Source organism: Sus scrofa, chromosome 1 (genome assembly GCF_054392235.1).
Source record: "Sus scrofa isolate SSC_HxYL_T2T_F1_AM1 chromosome 1, Sscrofa_HxYL_maternal_Yorkshire_Landrace_v2.0, whole genome shotgun sequence".
In the NCBI taxonomy this organism is placed as follows: Eukaryota; Metazoa; Chordata; class Mammalia; order Artiodactyla; family Suidae; genus Sus; species Sus scrofa.
Window position 1 is genome coordinate 215,837,081 of NC_139383.1, and position 22,917 is coordinate 215,859,997.

At 39.9% G+C, this 22,917-nt stretch overlaps 1 long non-coding RNA gene across 2 annotated transcripts in view; it reads right to left on the reverse strand.

Annotated features, from left to right (window-relative positions):
- Positions 1-22,917, reverse strand: part of LOC146407007 (uncharacterized) — a 121,653-nt gene that overhangs the window by 98,059 nt on the left and 677 nt on the right. Inside the window, exons 2-3 of one of the 2 annotated variants that reach the window (XR_014821161.1) lie at positions 18,100-18,310; positions 5,139-8,244 (exon numbers count right to left, since the gene is read on the reverse strand). This is a non-coding gene — a long non-coding RNA (uncharacterized LOC146407007). Of the gene's footprint in view, positions 1-5,138; positions 8,245-18,099; positions 18,311-22,917 lie in introns of those variants that run through there. The other variant, XR_014821159.1, reaches the window with a different exon arrangement.

Below are 22,917 nucleotides of genomic sequence, written 5' to 3' on the forward strand. Positions count from 1 at the left end.
ACTTCTATGCAGAGATTTCTAAGGTACCTACATACTGTTCTCCATAGGGGTTGTACCAGCTTACATTCCCACCAACAGTGCAGGAGGGTTCCCTTTCCTTCACAGCCCCTCCAGCATTTATTTGTGGACTTATTGATGATGGCCATTCTGAAGGGTGTGAGGTGGTGTCTCATGGTAGTTTTGATTTGCATTTCTCTAATAATCAGGGATGTTGAGCATTGTTCCATGTGCTTGTTGGCCATTTGTATATCTTCCCTGGAGAACGGTCTATTCAGGTCCTTTGCCCATTTTTCCATTGGGGTGTTGGCTTTTTTGCTGTTGAGTTGTATGCGTTGCTTGTATATTCTAGAGGTTAAGCCCTTGTCAGTTGCATCCTTTGAAACTATTTTCTCCCATTCCGTAACTTGTCTTTTTGTTTTCTTTTTGGTTTACTTTGCTATGCAAAAGCTTGTCAGTTTGATTAGGTCCCATTGGTGTATTTTTGCTTTTATTTCTGTTGCTTTGGGGGACTGACCTGAGAAAACATTTGTAAGGTGGATGTCAGAGAATGTTTTGCCTATGTTCTCTTCCAGGAGTTTGTCTTGTCTTATGTTTAAGTCTTTCAGCCATTTTGAGCTTATTTTTGTGCATGGTGTGAGAGTGTGTTCGAGTTTCATTGATTTGCATGCAGCTGTTCAGGTTTCCCAGCAATTCTTGCTGAAAAGATTCTTTTTCCCATTTTATGTTCTTGCCTCCTTTGTCAAAGATTAATTGACCATAGGTGTCAGGGTTTATTTCTGGGTTCTCTATTCTGTTTCATTGGTCTGTATGTCTGTTTTGGTACCAGTAGCACACAGTCTTGATGACTGTGGCTTTGTAATAGTGCCTGAAGTCTGGGAGAGTTATGCCTCCTGCTTGGTTTTTGTTCCTCAGGGTTGCTTTGGCACTTCTGGGTCTTTTGTGGTTCCATATAAGTTTTTGGATGGTTTGTTCTAGTTCTGTGGAAAATGTCATGGGTAATTTGATAGGGATTGCACTGACTCTGTAGATTGCTTTGGGTGGTATGGCCATTTTTATAATATTAATTTTTCCAACCCAGGAATATAAAACATTAATCAAGGAAATTAAAGAAGACAGTTGATATTTGAAGCAAATATTACAATGCTCTCTAATCTGGTTCTCAATATATGCAGAGGAACTTTTAAAATTTTAAATTTATTAAATACAATTATAAACAGAAGAGGGGAGAAGGGATATAAAGTAAGATGAATTTTCTACATTTTATTCTAACTGGTAAAATGTTGATATCAGTATACTATGTATCATATTTATGCTATATATATATAGTATGTATATGATACCTGAAGCAATTGATTAAAAAGGTATACAAGCAATATACTCAAAAACGCTAGTTAATAAATGAAAATGGAATTCTAAAAGTTGTTAAAGTAACCCACAACAAGGCAAAAAAAAAGAAAACAGAGAAACTAAATCTGAAAGAACAGACAAAAAAACAAACAAAAAATGGTATAATTAAGGCCTAATATTAGCTAAATAAATTGTCTAAATACATCAATTAAAGACTGACTAGCAGGGTGAATGTTTTTAAAAAGAAGAAATTTTAAAGATTCTTTATATGCCATCTGAATAAACAAAACCAAAGCACTTGGACCAACTGGTCCTCTAACAGCTAACTCTTTTCACGTTCTGTCACCTAAACCACCCCAGGTGCTCTTTGCATTAATTCAAATATCATAGCCCCTATGAGACTAATGTGGCCATTTTACAATGTTCAAAATGAACCAGTGGGATGTAGCCTATTTATGACAGTTCTAAAGAATATATATGAAGAGGAAATCACGTTTTTATGCTTATAACAATGCACCATTTATTGTCTTATTTTGTATCATTAACTTATTAAGTTACTGTTATTCATCTCTAATTGTGGTCAGAGAACATAGTGCATTATATTTCACTCTTTTGAAATGTAATGTCCTAGCAAATAGTCTATTTTGGTGGAAGTCCCATATGCACTGGGAAAGAATGTGCATTCTCTTGATTGTGTGGGTAGAGTGCTGACAATGTTAGGTCAAGGTGTTTTTCAGGCCCTTATCTGCCCTGAATTTAACTAATTATTCTATTAATTCCTGAGAAAAGGATATTAAAATCTCTAATGATAATTGCTGATATTTCTATTTCTCTATTTCACGTATTTTGAAATTATTGAATATATATACATTTATGACTGTTTTGTCTCCTTGATGAATTAAACAAATGTTCCTCATTACCTCTGCTAATATCTTTGCTCGATGTCTACTTTATTTGATATTAAAAAGCTGTACCATCTTTGTTATACTTTTGTTTGTAGGGAATGCCTATTCCTTTGCTTTTATTTTTATCTATTGGCCTCTTTACATTAAATTGCATTTTTTATAATCAACATGGAGTTTAAAGTTGATTTTTATCCACTGTGACAATCTCTGAATTTTAATTAAAGTGTTTAGCACATATACACTTAATGTAATCACAGATATGGTTGACTTTATCATCTTGCTGTCATCTAAGAAGTTTTTTTTCACTATTTTTAATTTCCTATCTTCTTCTGAGTTAAATAATTGTAAGTCATTTTGAATTCCTCTATAAACCAATTAGCAACACCTTTTCTATGTACCTTTTACTCATGTATTTTTAAGTGTATACTCTAGACTTTATGATAAGCATTCTTAATTTATAACAGTCTACTTTGAAATAGTATAGGCAGTCCTCATTTTGTATGGCAGTGCAAGACTATAAAAATAACCCTGTAAGCTGAAACTGTGCAAAGCAATCTTAATAATCAATGGGAAAAATTATAGTTGTTTTGTGACCTTTAAATTTTTTTGTCAAAATATTAAAAACTCTCCTACTGTTAGTTATAAATGGATAGGGAAATGGCAAGAAATAGTAAAACTAATGTTTATTTAGTACATTGTAATTTAGAACATTAGGAACATTAAACATTAAAATGTTTTATTTGTTCATTAAAATAACCTGTCAAGAGTAGTTTGAACAGTGTTTTTTTTTCTCCTTTTCATCATATAATTTATAATACAGAGCAAGCATTGTTTATGTGTTGATGAGGTGACATACTCTTTTCTGTGTATCTACTTCCAATGTTATACCCTTTGCACTTTCAATGTCATGAAATATCTCTGAGTGCTCCTTTATTGAGAATTTCTTTGCCAGATATCCCCACTTCCTCTGAGGTATCTCATGCTTTTTGTTAGAACCACTTTCCTTAATTTGGATACATAATTGTCCCAACTTCCCTAACTTCCTCCAGCTGCATATGTAGAATCTTTTAAATAGCAGCCCTGCCAACATTTCCATAGTTAGAAATTCTTCTGTAACTCCATTTATGTCTGATTCCAATTTTTCTTCCAGGGTTATCACTTTTCATTTCTTTTTTGCACTTTTATCTTTGTTGGCCAGTTCCTTTTTTGAATACCCATTTTTATTAAAATGTCTTGTTGGTTTATCACTGAAAGACAAAGAGGTAATAACTACATGCTTTGCTGACTATGGGAATGAAAAAAGCATGTATATAGACCATTCACTTACAGACTTTGAAATAAATGGCATGATGGTTTACTGATCTTGATGTGTATATGTTATTTACATAGTTATTTGCTGCATTAAGAGCTAGGACTGAATTGTATATTATGCAATTACTCACAGTTAAGCATTGCAATAATATTTGAATCATATTTTTGGTGGCACTGGTGTTATTTAACTAACTGAAATCCATGCATATTGGAGGCCATACACAGGGAGGAACTGCACTACTTCTTTTAAGAACCTTAATACGGACCTCCTCACTCAACCCCTTAATTCACCTAGCTATCCCAGAGACTGGCTTGCCTTTGACATCTGCAGGTAAAGCCTTCAATCCCCTTCAGTGTTATCAAGCATAGGCTTGGAAGGCTTCTTTTGTTAAAAAACAAAAGAAAATAAAATCATCATTGACACTTAAACCACCAATTTCCAATTTCACTGTAATTTCATGTTCTCTTTAGCCATAGATAAATTTCCAAGTAGGCTCAAAATTGAAATGTTTAACATTAGTCAACTTAGGTTTGGAATTCTGTTTTTATTTTTAATCAGCAAATGTACATTGAACATCTTGTTTGTGTGGTTATGAATCTCTTGGAACTCTTTTGTTGTTGTTGTTGTTGTTGTTGGCTTTTTTGCCATTTATTGGGCCACTCTTGTGGCATATGGAGTTCCCAGGCTAGGGGTCTAATCGGAGCTGTAGCCGCCGGCCTATGCCAGAGCCACAGCAATGGGGGATCCGAGCTGTGTCTGCAACCTACACCACAGCTCACAGCAATGCCAGATCTTTAACCCACTGAGCAAGGGCTGGGATCGAACCCGCAACTTCATGGTTCCTAGTCGGATTCGTTATCCACTGTGCCACAACAGGAACTCCTCTTGGAACTCTTAAAGAGTTACACACTTGATTGCTCCCAGGTCTGGAGAACCAGTTTTACAGACCTCAAAAAATGACTAAGTATATAAGGTGAGAAATAGGTTCTGTAAGTATTCAGATATTAGGGAGTAGTTTGCTTCATCACATATTCAGAGAATGTCTCATCAAATGTAAGAGACGTGAGAAGAGCTGGGGTTTAGAAAAAGAACAGAGAGAAAAGCACTTGAATTGGGAGCGTAAACAAAACACCTATTTGCAGAGGTGGCATGGCACAGCACAGTGCAGTTCTCAATCTTGGCTTACCATCAGAAAGATCGGGTACCTTTGAACCCTAAGGGCCAACCAGAAATTTCCGCAGGTGTTTCCAATGATGAGCCAGGTGTGGGTAGCTACAGTAAAAACATGTTTAACACATGTTCACTGCTTCAGTAACTGTGAAACAACATTTGGCTGTTTCCATATCATTATTTGATTCCTCTAAAGCAGATTTCATCCAAAGACTACAAAGTCCATCATGAATATGACACTAACTTTGGATAGAACTGATTAGATGGTATGAGTCATTTCTCCATTCACAGAAAGGCCCCAAGACACAACTATGTAACTATGTTTATGAAAAAGTCTTAGATGAAACCACACACATAAATTTTTTTTTCTGGCTTGTTTTCTGGTGGCAGCTTTTGCTTCCTGCTTTTTTTTTGGTGGGGGGGGGGGCGCAAACCTGAGGCATATGGACGTTCCCTGGCTAAAGGTCAAATTGAAGCTGCAGCTTCCAACCTACACCACAGCCACAGCAACACATGATCCAAGCTGCATGTGCGACCTACACCACTGTTCACGGCAATGCCGGAACCTTAACCCACGAGCCAGGTCAGGAATCGAAACCACGTCCTCATGGATACTAGTTGGGTTCGGTACCTCTGAGCCACGACAGGAACGCCCTGCTTCCTGTTTTATGGCCATTCGCTTCCTACACCTTGGCAGCCCTGTGGGCTTCCTAGTTTGTGGACTGACTCAACAGCCTTCTTCAAGTGAATAGAGAGCTCTTGTTTAGAAAGCTCCCTGAAAATTCCAACTACTTCTCTTTCTTGAAATACTTTTCCTTGGGCTTGCCCTTCCTCCTTCTTAAGGGTAAACTTCAGAGACCTGAGATTTTAGTGTGGACAGGGGAAAAGAGAGCTCAGGAAATCTCTTCTGCTGTGGGGCTGGACCCCAGGCAAGAGAGGCACTCTGAGTCCAGGAGCTGACCAAGCTAGACACTGGGTAAGCCTCCAACCACCCCCTTGCTTGTCCACATCCTCTTCTCCCTCAGGTTCAGGGGGGTTGGAGGTTGAGGCAAGTTCTGAACTCTCTGGGTCACCTAAACTCCTATAAATCTGTCCACAAGATTCAAGTGCCATAGTATCTTGTAGAAGCTTAAATGTTAGAGACTTACAAACCTTAATCACTGTAATTTACTTTTAAAGCAATTTAGCATAGTGGGGGTAACTGTAAAGTACTAAAAAACAGCTGTGGACCAAAACAATTCCACCCTAGCACATTCAAAAATAAATGCAGCATCATAAAATGTTCTCATCCCCTTGGAATTATAAAAACTTGTCAATGTATTCATAATTATCCTAGAAACAAGAGTGGGTTTTTGTTTTTTTTCTCCCAAAGTTTCAGAGATTCTCTTTGGAACAACCATAGGGGTACATTATCTCCAAGTTCTTCATAAAATACAAGGATGTTCATCATGAAAACACTCATCTCCAAGTTCCCTTCATTTGGTGTCCATACATACAGAGAACGAGTACGAGAAGGTAACCATTACCACCGACACAGATGTACGCTTGCCTGTATTTGTGGTTTGCTTGTTGAAACCTAAATTGCCCTTCAGGTGTTGATGATGATGATGATAACAAGCTTATAACAGAACTAGGCAAGGCAAGCAGACAAAAATAAGACAAACAATACATTGGTAACTTGCCTAATCTATAGTGAATTTCATATAGATACCCACTGCTCTGCACAAGAAGCTGTCACAGGGGGGTCCCCATGCATTTCCTCACAGGTCCCTATGGCCTAGTCATTCCTGGAGCCTGAAAATCATTTGAACTTTTGGATGAAACAATTGATTTAGAGGTGGGTGGTGTTTGGGTCCAATATCAGAGCTGTGGGAAGCTGGGCTGAATCTGCAGAAAGACTCTGGAGACACAAGTAAAAAATTAGTCTTTGCCAGTTGATTCACTTGCAAAGATTTTCTCCCATTCTGTGGGTTGTCTTTTTGTTTGTTTAGGGTTTCCATTGCTGTGCAGAAACTTTTAAGTTTGATTAGGTCCCATTTGTTTATTTTTGTTTTTATTGTCTATACTCTAAGAGGTGGATCTGACTAATCTCCAAAATTTATAAACACCCTGCAGCTTCATACCAAAAAACCAAACAACCCCATCAAAAAATGGGCAGACCTAAACAAACAATTCTCCAAAGAAGACATACAGATGGCCAAAAAACACATGAAAAGATGTTCAACATCACTCACTATTAGAGAAATGCAAATCAAAACCACTCTGAGGTACCACCTTACACCAGCCAGAATGGCCATCATCCAAAAGTCTACAAACAATAAGTGCTGGAGAGGGTGTGGAGAAAGAGGAACCCTAGTACACTGTTGATGGGATTGTCAATTGGTGCAACCACTGTGGAAAACAGTATGGAGATTCCTCAGAAAACTAAACATAGAACTACCATTTGATCCAGCAATCCCACTCCTGGGCATCTCTCCAGAGAAAACCATGAATCGAAAAGACACATGTACTCCAACCTTCACTGCAGCACTATTTACAATAGCCAAGACATGGAAACAACCTAAATGTCCATCGACAGAGGAGTGGATCCAGAAGAAGTGGTACATATACACAATGGAATATTACTCAGCCATTAAAAAGAATGAAATACTGACATTTTTAGTAACATGGATGGACCTAGAAACTATCATGGTAAGTGAAATCAGCCATACAATGAGACACCAACATCCAATGCTTTCACTGACATGTGGAATCTGAAAAAAGGACAGACTGAACTTCTTTGCAGAACAGATGCTGACTCACAGACACTGAAAAACTTATGGTCTCTGGAGGAAACAGTTTGGGGGGTGGGGGAATGTGCTTGGGCTGTGGGATGGAAATCCTGCGAATTTAGATTGTTATGGTCATTATACAACTACAGATGTGATAAATTTGAGTAATAAAAAAAAAGAAAAAAAAATGAGTGTTAGTCTTGTGCCTACTGAAATGATCTGCAAACCATGAATCCATTCTTTCCAGCCCCATCTGCATATATAAGTAATTGTTCTCAATCCTGCACCTCTAAACTGCAAAGAATTGTGCTAGTGATAAAATTTCTCAGCAACCATTGAAATGCTTTTGAGGAGGTAGCATGCCGAGTTAAGCTTCAAGGGCAGAAAGAGCGCCAAACCTGGCTTCCTCCATTTACCCACTGATTCATTCAGAAATGTTGCCTGATGGGAGGGGGAGGGAGTGGGAGGGATCGGGAGCTTGGGCTTATCAGACACAATATAGAATAGATTTACAAGGAGATCCTGCTGAATAGCATTGAGAACTTTGTCTAGATACTCATGTTGCAACAGAAGAAAGGGTGGGGGAAAAAATGTAATTGTAATGTACACATGTAAGGATAACCTGACCCCCTTGCTGTACAGTGGGAAAATAAAAAAAATTATTAAAAAAAAAAAAAAGAAATGCATTCACTCACCAGGATTTGGTGATCAACCAGCAGTCTAGTTTCCCAGTTAGGATCTAGAAGTACAAGAATAAAAAATGCTTGTGGGAGTTCCCATCGTGGCGCAGTGGTTAACGAATCCGACTAGGAACCATGAGGTTTCGGGTTCGATCCCTGCCCTTGCTCAGTGGGTTAACAATCTGGCGTTGCCGTGGCCCTGGTTGTAGGCCAGCGGCTTCAGCTCTGATTAGACCCCTAGCCTGGGAACTTCCTTATGCTGTGTGAGCGGCCCAAGAAATGGCAAAAAGACCAAAAAAAAAAAAAAACAAACAAACAAACAAACAAAAAAAACAATGCTTGCTTCTTTCTCCCTAATAGTTCACAATCTGTCAAGAGAGACAGACACACAACAAATCATAGTGCAACACAGCAAGAGCTATATAGGGAAATGCTTCTAAGTTATAATTTCCCCCAGTGTATGTACACACCAAACTGGTCAGTGTCAACAATGTCTGGACAAAATGGCTGGAAAGCACACCTGATGGATAAGTGTTTCTGTTGGACATCCAGTACAATGAATGGAAATCCAAGCCCCTTGAAGGTCCCCTCTCCCCAGGTTAGTCACATGTCTCATTCCCCCAAAGCAGCCTTTGATGTTTACCAATCTTGATGGTGCTCTTTGCTTGCCCACTAGTGGGCATCCTTCATAACTACACTGATTCCCTTTCACTGATACTTCCGTTTCTGGAGTTGATGGGGAAACTTAACTTCACACCAGTATTTGTGGCTCCTTACTAGGTTCCAGGGCAGGAACATGTCCTGATGGTATTTTAATTTCCTGTCTTAAGGAATTTAGGTCCAAGACTCTTGGGGTTGGTTTGGAAGACATGTGAATGCTACAGTTTACCCTAAAGATTACTTTTCCCTTCTGACCCTGCACTAAATCATACTGCTTTTGTTTTCAGCAGGTTATCTCTGCATATTCAGGGCATTTCATCCTAGAAGCAGGCATTGATTTTGTTACATTACAAAATTACATTTGTAATTACATTTTTTAAGAGTCTTAATCCAGCCATCAGAGGGCCTGAATACACATCTATCAATCAGCCTATCATCTAACTCTCTCCATATTGTTCACCTCTTTCTCTCATGGAAAGAATATCCCTTTCCACCCAGTTCCCAGGGTAGGCATTTAGATTGGCCTCTTCGCCCTGTAGTTACAAGAACAAGCAGGTGTCCATCACAGATTTTCTCGCAGCATGAGAAGAACGCTGAATCTACACAAATCCCTGTATTTGGGATGGAAATTTCTTATATGCAAAAACAAAAAACAAAAAACCTGTATAGAAACTCCTAGCAATCCTTGAAACTTTTCAAAGTGTAGGGAAAATTTTTCACTTGCTATTTTTATACTAGAACTCCTAAAACATTTTAAATTACACAAGGGATAAGGGGAAGGGAAGACAATAACTGAGTTATTTATTTAGCACACGTGTGACCAGAACCTCACAACACATTGGGTAACTTGATTATATTTCATCTTATTATCCAAAACCTGTTAAATCTACAATGAATGCCTGAAAGTTGGAAATGCTCCTATCAAGAGAGAGGGGTGAGTGGGTTTTTCCCTCTGTAGCTTAGAGTGAGGTACTCCCCTGAACCTCGTCCCAGTGAAAGGGGACATATTTTAGTCTTATCAGAATTCTTATGGGGACTCTTACAAAGTCTTACAGGAATCCTTAAAATCACCAGATGGTGCTTGAGAACCAACAAGGTCAAAACCAAAAGCTTTGGGTCTTCAATCAGTGGGAAATTCGTAAGCATCTGCTGTGCCTCTGATACATCACTAAACCCTGAAAGTTACAGAACGCAGGCCAGCCTTGGTCCTCAAGCCGCCTTGCATGGGACACATATGTTCACATTACTGTTGAGACAAAGGACCTTAAGGAGTCCTTGGCACAGTGAAAGCCCCTAACAAAGGGCAGCTTTGGCGATTAGCCTCCACACTAGAACAGAGGCACAGGAGGCTGTAGAAACTGCTATGGTCACACCAAGAGAGCCTCTTTCCAAGCAGGTGCTCTGAGCCAAGCCTTGGAGGAGCAGTATGAATTTCCCAGGGGAAAAGGAAAGAACATTCCAGGAACAGCACAGAGAAAAGCAAAGGCTTGAATTTACACCTTACTAAAAGAAGTTTGAGTGTGGCCAGTGCCAACATAATATAGCGCTGACAAGATGAGGCTGGAGAAGATGCAGATGTGAAGGTCAGTTGGGCCAGATTACAACTTCTTAACAGTTCAGGATTTATTCTATATACAATGGAGGAGGGGGCAAAGTTTTGAAAGGGGCTCCTCAGGTAGGATGAAACTTGTGATTTAGAAAGATTACTTTAGGGGTAATTAAAAACAACTGGGTAGGATTGGTGAGGGGCAGGGAATGTAGTTAGGAGCCTCATGATGTGGGGATGGGGAAGACGTGATGAGGAGAGGCCCTGAAACTGGCAGTGAGCAGCAGAGAACGTGAGAGGCAGGAAACGTTAAAAAGACAGGCTTTTTCGTTATAAATCGCTATGCTATTTTTCTTTCCAATTTATTAGGTATAGTTGTTAATGACGTTCATTGCTATCAGTTCTAAGGATTTTGAGGGAAGAAAAAAAAAGACTGGATTTTGCGCACTATTCTCAGGAGCTCTTACCCTCCTGCGCTGGTCCTTTAGGCTTTGCAGGCGTCACCTAGTGGCAGCTCTGTGAATTACAGGCACAGAGTCCAGATGTATTCAAATCAGCCTTGAGCAAGATGGTTCGCCCATTTGACTTGAAATAATGACAAATGCCACACTGAGATTTTATTGCTTTTTCAGAGGGGGTATAAAATTTTCTTTCTTAGATTACAGGGGTGAATATTGAAAAGGTGGCTCTCTTCATCTAACAAAATGAAATGCTGCATTCTAGATAAAAGAGCAGAAAGAGGGTTGGGGGGAAACAGGCCACAAAGTGTAAAAACCTTTGCTCATGTTATATCTCAAAGATCATTCAACCCTGATTAAGCTGATGAATCACAGAACAATAAAGGAAGGCCCCATGCTGAGGTCCTGTTATCTGAAATCATAGTGCCCTCATTGTTAACAGCAGCATAAACAACAGTTGTCAGTGATGGACGTGGGTGTTAGGATACAAGAGTTTGAGATGGATGGCTATTTTGACTTCTGTTTAAATGCATCCTCAGAAAAGAAAGGGGAAAGTGAGACCCCGGATTTGCAACTCTCTCTTTCTTATACACACTTTATCTGATCAATCCACTGCAAATCCTAGGCACTTTGTTTTTAAAGTCTTTCAAATAGCAGCCTAATTTGACCACAGCCATCCACCTCTGCCACTGCCACTGTGGTCTAGCCACCAGCACCTCTGGACGCCACATTAATCCCCAGGCTGGTCTCTATGCTTCCACTACTGACCAATCCTCCTGTGGTTTCTCAACACACTGCGAAAAAAACCCAGTCCTTACCAGGCCTTCCCAGCTCTCCCTTGCCCACTCCTACTACCCCCACCCCCAATCTCCCACCCCCTTTCCCTCACAGCCCTTCTCCAGCTACTCTGGCCTCTTTCCAATCCCTTCAGCCCATCAGCACGCTCCTGCTTTGGGGTCTCCGCACTTGATCAACTCTCTGTCTAGAAAGTTCTTTCCCTCTACGTCATGTACCTAAAACAGCAGCACCCTCCCCATCTCTCTAACCTTTTAGAATGCTTTATTTTTTTTTTTTGTGGGATTTTTCATTGCATTTTACTATGTACTTTTAAATTCAACTTCATGTCTCTCCCTGGAATGTAAGCTTCATGGGGCCAAGGATTTAACCTATTGATTGTTGTTGTACTCCAGTGATGAGAATAATGTTGGGCATTATTGGGTAGGTCCTCAAATAGTTATTAAATGTATGAAAGACAGATTGGATGGATGAATGAATGATACAATGTCCTCACTTCCTAACCCAGACTCAGTCCCCCTCCATTCCTGAAGCAATAGTCACCTTTACTCTCACAAATTATCAAAATCACCCAAGGCCAACTTGGCCGAAATGATCTCCCTGAAAGTGAGAGGTGGGTTAGGCTTTGGAGCTGTAGAATATTAGTACATTTTCAAGACTCCAGATTATGCTCTTCAGACAACTTCAGCTACTGTCAAGAACTCAACAGCTGCACCCTCACTGCTCAAAGAGGGGCATTTTAGAGTGTACATGATTTTAGTGTAAGCTTCAGATGATGAAGAGAAGGTGTGCCATGGCTCTAAATGATCTCAATATATTCCATGGATGCATTATACAAATGATATCTAACCTTAAATAACTAATGCATGATTTCAGTTTTTTGTAAGAAACTTAAAGGCACTACCACTTTGGGGGAGAATTAAAATAAAAGCAAGCTTCATGCTAAAGGAATCTGAAAAAGGGCATTCTAGTCAAAGGCCAGAGTGCCCTCTACTGGCAGCTAAGAAAACCATGGGGGAAAATCACAAAGAGGAAGCAGCTTCATATTCAAATCTGTAATGGAATTATTAAAAAGTAACCCAGTCCCTTCAAAGAAAAATAGAGTGTGGCTATAATAAGGGAAAAGACTCAGCCCCTGCTTTCAAGGAGGTTGAAGATTGCTACAAAGAACAGAAATTTGGAATTAGAGCAGAATAAATGATGCAATTTAGAAAACATGATGGACGTATAATCCAGCATGGAAGGGTGGAGGGTGATGTCTGAGCTGAGGTTTGTAAAGGGGGTAGGAGTTAGTCAGATGAAGGGAGTGGCTTGTACATGAGGAGTTAGATTCCAAACGTGTGATCCAGAAATGAAGAGGCAGAGAGGTGAAAGAAAACATGTTCAGCGGTCTAGGAGTTAAAAGCTGTGACAATTGCGCTATTTTTTTTTTTTTTTTACTGAGGTATGATTTATTTACAATACTGTGTTAATTTAAGGTGCACTGCATAGTGATTTGGTATTTCTTCAGATTAATCTCCACTATAGGTAAAAGATAATGGGTGTAATTCCACGTGCTAGACAGTAGATCCTTGCTGCTTATCCATTTTATATATAGTAATTTGTATCTGTTTATCCATAAGTTTCTATACACTAATAATGAAATATCAGAGAGAGAAAGTAAAAAAGTGATCGTGCTTAAAATCACATCAAAAAAAAAATTCCTAGCAGATGAAAGACCTATACCTAAAAACTATAAAACATTGATGAAGGAAATTTAACATGATTCAAATATAAAGATATCCTGTGCTCTTGTATTGGAAGAATTAACATTGTTAAACTGGCCATACGACCCAAAGCAATCTACAGATTTAATGCAATCCTTATCAAAATATTTTTGATATTTTTCACAGAACTAGAATAAATAATCCTTACATTTATAGGGAGCCACAAAAGATTCCAAATTAAAAATTTCTCTTGGTTGACTGTTCACCAGACATTCCCCAGTCTGGATTTCTTTGCTGGTCTGCTTTCATCTTGTGGCAGAAAGTACCAGATACTGTTTCTCCTAACTGCTCTTTGGACTGGCAGTGGCCATGTGACCCAATCCTGGCCAATGAGATATAAGAGGTGGCATAGGTCACAACTACAGCTCAGATTTGATCCCTGGAAGCCAAAAAAGAAAAAAAAAAAAAGGTGAGGCCCTGAAATTTCAGGGGAGAGTGAGGAGGGTGTGATTGAAATAATAAACTTTGCAAACCAGTTCAAATTACAGTTCCTTCTAGAGCAAATCACTCTTTGCTGGAAAATCTAATCCCAGTGAATAAGGGGGCTCTCTTACCTCCCCGGGTCATGAAAGGGTCCTATTATCACAGCATCTGATGCTACTCAGGTTGTTCAGCACACTGGGTAGCACAGAGATGCCCACTCTTCAAGCCTGCAGGGGGCTTTAAGGGAGGCTGTGAGCCCATATCTCTGGGCGTCAGCATCCTCCAATGCACCTAGACATGCCAGCATTCCCCACAGCACTGCCACTGAGCCCCCATTACTGGTGGGAATTCCCCTCTCCTTTCCGCCTTTAGGTTCCTCCTGATCTGTGGTAAAGCATTCTCCTCTCTTCTTGCCTTCACTGGCCATCACTTCTCTACCTGCCCCTCTTCCACAAACATGGGTATTTACAGAGAACAGGGATTCCAGAAGCCTCTGTTCTTCCATTTGCTGCAAACCATCCCTGAGACAGGGGGTTATGGAGATGAGGATGGGTGAGGAACATGGGGTATGCACAAATTAATATCACAATAACGTATTCTGTCATGGAGACAGAATCCAAAATTCAAGTGGAGAAATGAATCAGTCCTTTGTAAGAGGAGAAAATCTCTTCCAATAGATATGGCTAAGTTGGCAGTTGGTAGTAGGGGGAGGGCAGGAATTTTAGGATTTTTTTCCAGCTGAACAGAAAGGTTGTCTCCTGAAAGTGACAGAGAATGGCAAAGTGGAGGGACAGGTACCCTGAGGATTATGGTATAAGGTCCAAACAGCTGTCACTGTGAGGAAGAGGAGAGGGAACAGAGAAATATGGCTAAGGCAATGTTCAGTCCTTGGTTGGAGTTAGAAAACATACACAATTAGGACCTGTGTCTGCATTATTGTGTGATTTTCTCCAGCATGCTTGGCAGGGTGGGGATGGAATAGGATGCTGCTAGTAACATGGCAGGAAGACAAAAGGGTGAAGCAGACAAGGGTGCTGGCTAGAGACTGCTTAGAGTAGGGACCATGGCATGCAGGTCAAGAGTAGATTCCTGCAGTTCAAGAGTGCTGAGGCAAGGTGGTTCTGGGGGCAGCAGTGGAATAGAAATGAGAATCACCAGAGGTGAAAATGCCAAGGAACTAAGAAGCTAGGAAGTTGAACTGGGTGTTACTGAGGAGAATGAATGGATCTTGCAACCAGCATGACAGTAAGATACTGGAAAAAAATCTCTTAGCCACTTGTCAAAGTCATCAGGGAATGTGGTGGGTGGCGAGTGACAGAAAGGAACAATAAAGATGGGGACAGGCAGACATGCAAGACTCCAGTGGGAGGGTTTGTTATAAGAGCATAGAAGAGTTGTGGTTTGGAAGCTCACAGAACTCTTGGAAGACACTGAACTTACTCCTCTCAGTAAGTGATTCTCAGCCCATAGGTTGTCTGCAAATGGTTTTAGGATCACACCCACAGTCCTCACATATGGGATTAGTGACCTTATTAAAGAGACCTAGGGATTCCCATGCTGATGGGGACTCTGGCCTAGCCTAACACATCATTTGTGATGAGGAAACCAAGATCCAAAAAGAAGGAAGTGACATGCAGATTCTCACCATCCATACCGCATCCAGTGGCCTTTCTACTAGGCCTCCCTGACACTCAGTTTAGGATCCCTTGTCTTGGAGTCGCCTTAACGCTAAGCAAAAGCAACAGCAAACAAAGAAAAAAATGCACGAAAAAACCAACAACAAAAAAACTTCTTTCAGAAAGTTATTCGGTTATAAATAATTACTACCAATAAGAAAAGGCCTGTCAGAACCAGAAGCAGTGTATACTTTCTGGGTGACATGGGTTTGGAAAGGGCTTATTATGTGCAAATTGTCAGTGAGGCTGGGATTCTCCAGTGGACCTCTTGGTAGTGGAGAGAGAGCTCCAGCCACAGTGGGGCCAGGAGGACCCTGCAGAGCAGGCAGCTGACAATTCCTGCTTCTTTTGCCCTGAAGCCCACCCCTGTTCTATAGGGCTTTTTAAAGATGATGTCCCTTCCTCTCAAATACAGCTGTTAATGTGAGAAGAAAATCCTGAAGCTGAAAACAATCCCAAGAACAAAAGGGCCCTCTAAGAAGGCTGGACCCTTTGCAGTTCAAATTCTAGCTTGGCGTGATCTCAGGGAAATTATTAAATCTCTGTACCTCAGTTTCCTCATACATAATACAGCTCTTACTTCATCAGGTCATTGTGAGGGATTACGTGAAATCGTTCTGACACACAACATGCATTCAGCATAACTATTCCTCTGGGCTTCAGTTTCCTAAGATGTAAAGTGGGTATTGTTATGGAATGAATGTTTGTTTCTCTGCAAAATTCATCTGTCGAAATTCTAACTTTCAATGCTATGGCATTAGAAGATGGGGCATTTAGGAGGTAATTAGGTCATGAAGTGAAGCCCTCATAAACGGGATTAGTGCCCTTATATAAGAGACCTGGGGACTATCATACTAAGTGAAATTAGGCAGTGAAAGACAGATATCATATGATATCACTTACATGTGCAGTCTTAAAAATGGACACGAATGAGTTTATCTGCAGAACAGAAACAGATTCACAGACATTGAAAACAAACTTATGTTTACCAAAGGGAACAGGTGTGGGGGTGGGAGGGATGGACTGAGGGTTTGGGACTGGCACATGCACACTGAAGTCCATGGAATGTTGAGCAATGGGGACCTGCTGTATAGCAAAGAAAACTCTACCTGATATTCTGTGATAATCTATATGGGAAAAGAATCCAAAAAAGAGTGGATGTGTGTATAACTGAATCACTTTTTTGTATAACAGAAATTATCACAACATTGTAAATCAACTATACTTCAATAAAACTTGAAAAAATTAAAAAATAAATAAATGATATGTTTCTTCACACATCCTGAATTAAAGATGTTACAAAATGGAATTTTAAAATAACACATTTTATAAAATGAGATTCAAGAAATCCTAAAATACTTGACTTCTATGTGAGAACTAATATACTTTGAAATTCTTTACTTCTTGTGATTAGACTAAAGAGAGACAAGACTGAACTTCTTTTATTAATTGATTCAGCCAGCATTTGTTAAATACCCATTATGTCTAAGTTGCTAACATATTCCAAAGGCTGATAAAGTAAGCAAAATGTGCTTTTGAACAAAAATAATTTGATAAATAGAAATGAGGACTTTACTAGGACATTTTAAAAATTATGGAATTGGTATAGATATCATTGCCTGATAGGCAAAATTGTGTGATGCTAATTTAGCAAGTTCATAGTCATAAATTCAAAGTCACAGTTTGCTACATGTTGATTAAAATGTTACAGTACAGACATAATCTTGGTCTTGACTATAATAAATAAATGCATCATCTGAAGATTCAATATCTCCTGTGTAAATATTATTCACTCTATCTGTAAGTACATCCAAAAACTTCTTACATATTTTATATTCACTGCTATTTTTTAATAAACTTAAAAAAAATAAAAGAGACTCCAGAGAGTTTTCTTTACACTTATGCCCTGTGAGGACACAATGAGAAAATGGCCCTCTACGAACCAGGAGGCAGCCTCTTACCAGACACCTAATCTGCTGGTGCCTTGGTCTTAGACTTCCCAGCCTCCAGACCTGTGAGAAATAAATGATTTATATTTAAGCCACACGATCTGTGGCATTTTTGTTGTAGCAGCCTGAATGGATGAAGACAGGAATCAACAACGGCTCTTATTTCACAGAGTTTTTATAAGTGTGAGAAACCATCCATGTAAAATGTTTAGCACTGTTCTTGGCACATAATATGCATTCAGTCAATGTTAATAATTCATCTATCTGCCCACCAGAAATTCTACTTGACATATATTTATCTAATTGCATCATTTTTTTTTACCCAAATAAACTCCCTCTCCACCATAAATGGATACAAGGTGAAAAGTGAAAGCTCTGTGCTTGCTCAGAGGTAAAAACACTATAGACAATTTCCTCAACAAAAATACCAAAGGAATAGGCTTTCTCACAATTGACGACCTAGAGAGACTTACTTAAAACAAGTCATAGGCACCACTTAAGAGTTGCATCACTTTAGTGTTGGCTGGACAACATGATGTCATACTATCTCAGGGTCTGACCATCAGTAAATTTAGTCACTCCAAATCCTCAGTCTGACATTGGTGACAGCCCCAAACGTAACTGTAATTTGACATTCTCACCTTGAAGCCAATCAGCTCTGTGAAGGAGGGGTTTCTTCTGAAAAGCCCGTTGTCCATCTTCAGGTCAGAACAATGAAGAGAATCATTTTTGGAAAGCGAAGTCAGTGACCTTCTTTCAATGTGAGAATAAGGGTCTTCATACACTTAAACACATGCTGAGTGCCAGGCTTAGAATGCTCCCAGTTAAAGGTGCCAGAACCCTCTAGTTGACCTGTGTCAGAAAACATATAAAATACCAATATTTTTAAGATAAAAGGAGAGGTGGTGTGTTGTGAACTCATAAAGGGGAGTATGCCTCCTTACACAACCTGAACAGTTTCCACCCATGTCCAGGGAAGGGGGAACTTGACCAGAGCAAAGGTGCATTCCAGACCTCCCGAAGGAATGGCTGGCACCATGGTGAAAATAATTGCAACAGGCTGTCAGAGCACAATAAAGTTGAACATTACCACAAACAACTAGCTGAACTCAGATTAAGCATACTGAGATTAAAATTTAGCTTTCTGCACAGTTCACTACACACACACACACACACACACACACACAAAGCAAGTCAGATGGGCTGATATGGCCTATTCAGCCTGGCTGATAGCTTTCCCATTAGCTGGCATTCAGCACTGCTTGGGTGAATGTTTAAATAAATAAAGCCAAGCTGCCAGTCCCCCTGAGACCTATTACACAGGGCTGCCCATGTGAAAAACAGCTTGCTCACACAAATCAATGCCTGCGATTTGAAGCATCTGGGCCCAGTGACTTCAATTTTAGGCTCATATTTGAAACCACAGTTTGATTTCTCTGTTCATTTAGCACGTCTCACCCGATCAGCAGTCCCAGGGGCCTCTCATCATACCTCAGCTTCAGCCCTGCTGGAGGATAAACAGCCTGAATCTTTAAAAAGCTCCTGAAGACCTTCTTGAGATAATTAAGGGGCATTTCACAAAAATATTTAAACATATCCATATTGCCAAACATACTCTCCGTGATGTTAATTTTTTGTGTCAGCTTGACTGGGTCAAAGGGCCAGATTTAACATTATTTCTGAGTGTGTGTGTGTGTGTGCGTGTGTGTGTGTGTGTAAGGATGTTTCTGGATGAGATTAGCATTTAAATCTGTGGGTTCACTGGAATAGAGAGCCTGACCCAATATGGACGGGCATCATTCAATCCACTGAGCATCTGAATAGAACAAACAGCCAATGGAAGGAGGCTTCCCGTCCTTCCTACCTAACTGCTTAACTAGGACTTCAGTCACCTTCCCTTGGACTGGGATTTATGTCATCAGCTTCCCTGATTCTCAGGTCTTCAGACTTGGACTGGAATCACATCACTGGTTTTCCTAAGGTTGTAACTGGTGGTCTGCAGACTGCAGGACTTCTCAGACTCCATAGTTATATGAGCCAATTCCTAATAAAAAAGCCTTCTTTATATACATGTGTGGATGGATGGATAGATAGATAGACAGACAAGATAGACTGACAGACAGATAGATATATTATTGGTTCTGTTTTCCTGTTTTTTCTGGAAAATCCTGGCTAACATACTGTCCAAAATTCATGGAAATCTATAGGGACTTTTCATAGAATTAGTAACTATCAGTATCTTCATATTACTTAAGTAAATCATAACTGAATAACTTTGCATTCTTATTAATTCAGAAGATTAAAAAAAAACAAAAAACAAAAAAAAAACAACTCCCTACTGCTCAATGGAACCAGGGCTCCTTAAAAAAAATGGCCAAATCCCATTTGAGGCCAAGAAACCTACCAGATAAGCCCATATATCTCACTTCACTGGAAAGCAAGGAAGCTAGCAGAGATACCTAGGGCTATATTAAAAGGAGTACAAAGCCAACTTAAAAGGATTCACACCGGCCAACATAGGAGCAATTGGACTCTTAATAAGGATATATTCAATATATTGAAACATTGAGTTCATAATGATACCTACAAAAACTACTGGTCGCTGCTGGAGATGTTAATGAATTAACTATTTTGAAAATAGAAAAAAAATCAAGAATTTATCCTGCCTTTCCTGTATACAGTATACCACTAGCGGGAAAAAAAGTAGTAGTTAAAAGGAAGTTTCTCTTTATAGAAATAGTCTAGCAAATAAATGAAGAAGGAATGACAGAATTAGAATATCATTACTCTGCAATTCCTCTAAATGTACCTAAGGAATGATTATCAGTGATTGCCAAAGTCACAAAAAGATAAATGATCAAAGATTAAATGCCTCCTGATGAAAGAACACACTACCTAAGAAGTAATCTTGCTAAAAACTCAAGTTTGAATTTGATCGAAGTCACTTCCTTAGATCCAAATACCAAATTTCTAGAAACACAGAGGACACACTACAAAATGAATGGTCTTGTGCCTTAAACAAATGGCAATAATAAAAAAAGAGAGGTCTTCAGTTCGAGTCTTAAGAGACATATCAACACCCCTACATGGCCCCAAAAGGGAACCTATATTAATGTCCTTGTGTTTCTTATTGACACTAGAGTGAACCTGCCCCCTTTTCATCTCAAAGTCTCACAGTTTCCCCAGGACCCATAGAAATGGTCCTGAGCTATAGTAATGTTCTTATTCTGATACTTTTTTTTTTTTTTTTGTCTTTTTAGGGCTGCACCCATGGCATATGGAGGTTCCCAAGCTAGGGGTCGAATCAGAACTGTAACCACTGGCCTATGCCACAGCCACAGCAATGCCAGATCCTTAATTGAGTGAGGCCAGGGATTGAACCTGTGTCCTCATGGATACTCGTCAGACCTGTTTCTGCTGAGCCATGATGGGAACTCCCTTATTCTGATACATTTTTAACCCTCAGGAGTCAGTGTTTTTGAAATTCCCACCACTCAGTGAGTTATATAAACTGAAGGCTTACTACTTACTATTAGACACATGAACTCTTATTTAGACACCCTCATGTTCCACAAATTCTCTGATTTGGGGAAGCTCAATGGGGTTAGGAAGATGAAACTGATGCTAGAATCTGGGCATCATAGGATTTCCTAAAGAAGGAACTCTCACTTAAGGTAGTTGTCCAAAGCAGAGAGAATAGGGAGAACCCATCTTTTTAGGGCCGCTCCCATGGGCATATGGAGGTTCCCAGGCTAGGGGTCTAAACAGAGCTATAGCTGCCGGCCTACACTACAGCCACAGCAATGCAGGAACCAAGCCGCGTCTGCGACCTACACCATAGCTCATGGCAATGCTGGATCCGTAACCCACTGAGTGAGGCCAGGGATCGAACCCACAACCTCATGGTTCCTAGTCGGATTCACTAACCACTGAGCCATTATGGGAACTCTGGGAGAACCCATCTTAACTGCAATCCTTAAGGTACAGACAAGAGTCAGGAGTTGGGGGATAAGATGTAAACACTAAATCTAAGGGTGAGATTATGAAAGGTATATTAAACCAAGAGCCAGAAACCAGCTGGGAACTAGACTGGAGGGTAAAGGAGAAGAGAACAGTTGAGAGAGACTGCAATTATATATAAAGGGCAGGGAACATTGATTGGTTTTTATTTTTCTGGCATTCCCCTTTTAATTGGAGAGCTGTTTTTTCTTCAACCTAAAGTCTTGCCTCTCCTGCTCCACAAGGCCCTGTCCAACTAGCTATAGTGACTGGACCATAGTGACTGGTCCAAGGATGGACATAGATCCAGGGCCAGCTGGGGTTCTTCCATGAAATTGTTCTATTTTAAAACTGGAGGGAAAGTGTTCCTCTTCCTATAAGGATGAAGACATAGAAATGTCAGAATCTTTTCTCCATGATGTACAAAGACTTCTCTGTGGCAGGGCAGAATGAAGCCAACAAATATTAGGAAACAAGAAACAAGAAGAGATGAGGGGGGATAAAAGATGGGGCCGTGAGTTCCAATGACATTACTCGAGCCCCTAGAGATACACTTACCTGAAGTGAGTGCCATCCTTGAATTTACCAATTTCATGTACCAGTTTATTATTTTCTTCACTTTTGTTTTATGGCGCATTAGGCTACTGTCACTTGCAATGAACACTTTCATCACTATAATGTAGAGAACAAGTAGGGCTTGTCCGGCTTGCTCAGCCTCCATCTACCTGGTCTCTCCCGTTTGCTACCTCCATTCTTTAAAGTTGCATTGGTTCCAACTTTATGAGCTTCTGCTCTCTCCTTGGCATTGACAATAAATTATCCATGAATAGATTTGCATTACTCTACACTGAAGCAGTCTCCAAATAACCGAAGACATACTCTCTGTTTAATGTTATAAATGTTTGCTGGAAAGAGATATATAAGGCATTTGAAAAATACAACTCATTTTCCCATTGACTTTAGTTCCCATTTCAGAAATGCTGGAGTTCCCATCATGGTGCAGCTGAAACGAATACAACTGGGAACCATGAGGTTGAGAGTTTGATCCCTTGCTCAGTGGGTTAAGGATCCAGCAGTGCAGTGAGCTGTGGTGAAGTTCACAGACGTGGCTCAAATCCCATATTGCTGTGGCTGTGGCGTAGGCTGGCAGCTGTAACTCCCTTTAGACCCTTAGCCTGGGAATCTCCATATGCCTCAGGTACAGCCCTAAAAAGAAAAAATGTTTCATAGAGGAAGACTGGGACAGAAGTCAGAAGAATTGATTTCAGTCCCAGATCCTTGGTTTGGTCTTGTTTTATTAAGCCACATGGCATATGCCCACTTTGTGTCACTCTTTTAAACACTCCACTTATATTAACTCATTTAATCCCCAACCACCTACCAACAATGAAGGTCTTACTACATCCCCCTTTTACAAAGAAACTGAGGCACAAAGATTTTTAAATAGACTACCCAGCATA